The following is a 402-nucleotide window of genomic DNA, read 5'->3' as shown; positions in this document are numbered from 1 at the left end:
CTGCTGCCGGCTCCCCGCGGGCGACAGGGCTGCTGCCGTCCCGTCCCCGGCTCGTCCCTCCCCGCAGCCCCTCGGGCGACAGCCTGCTCGTCGTTCCCGTCCTCCCCCTCCCACCATCTCCCGTCTCCGCGGTGCGGGCAAGCTGTCAAGCTCCGGGGAGGCGGGGGAAGGCGGCCGGCCCTGCGGTTCCCCCCCCCTGCCCCGGGCTGCCCCGGGTACTCACCCGGCAGAGCGGGCTCTTAGCGGGATCCGCCTCCGCCGCCAAGGGAGTTTGGCAGCGGAGGAAATTGTGCAACTACGGGAGGGGGTGGATTGCTGTTTAATTGCCTTCCTGTTGGAGGGAGGGAGGGAGGGAGGGAAGGGAGGAGGGAAAAAGGGAGGGAAGGATGGATTGGGGGGGGG

At 70.9% G+C, this 402-nt stretch overlaps 1 protein-coding gene across 1 annotated transcript in view; it reads right to left on the bottom strand.

Annotated features, from left to right (window-relative positions):
* SAMD11 (sterile alpha motif domain containing 11) overlaps positions 1-402 on the bottom strand; it is a 120,935-nt gene that overhangs the window by 26,098 nt on the left and 94,435 nt on the right. The window lies entirely within an intron of this gene.

This window comes from Haliaeetus leucocephalus, unplaced genomic scaffold, assembly GCF_000737465.1.
Source record: "Haliaeetus leucocephalus isolate CR32 unplaced genomic scaffold, Haliaeetus_leucocephalus-4.0 Scaffold556, whole genome shotgun sequence".
Classification (NCBI taxonomy): domain Eukaryota; kingdom Metazoa; phylum Chordata; class Aves; order Accipitriformes; family Accipitridae; genus Haliaeetus; species Haliaeetus leucocephalus.
The sequence above is the reverse complement of the archived record's forward strand: the minus strand, read 5'-3'. Positions and strand labels throughout refer to the sequence as shown.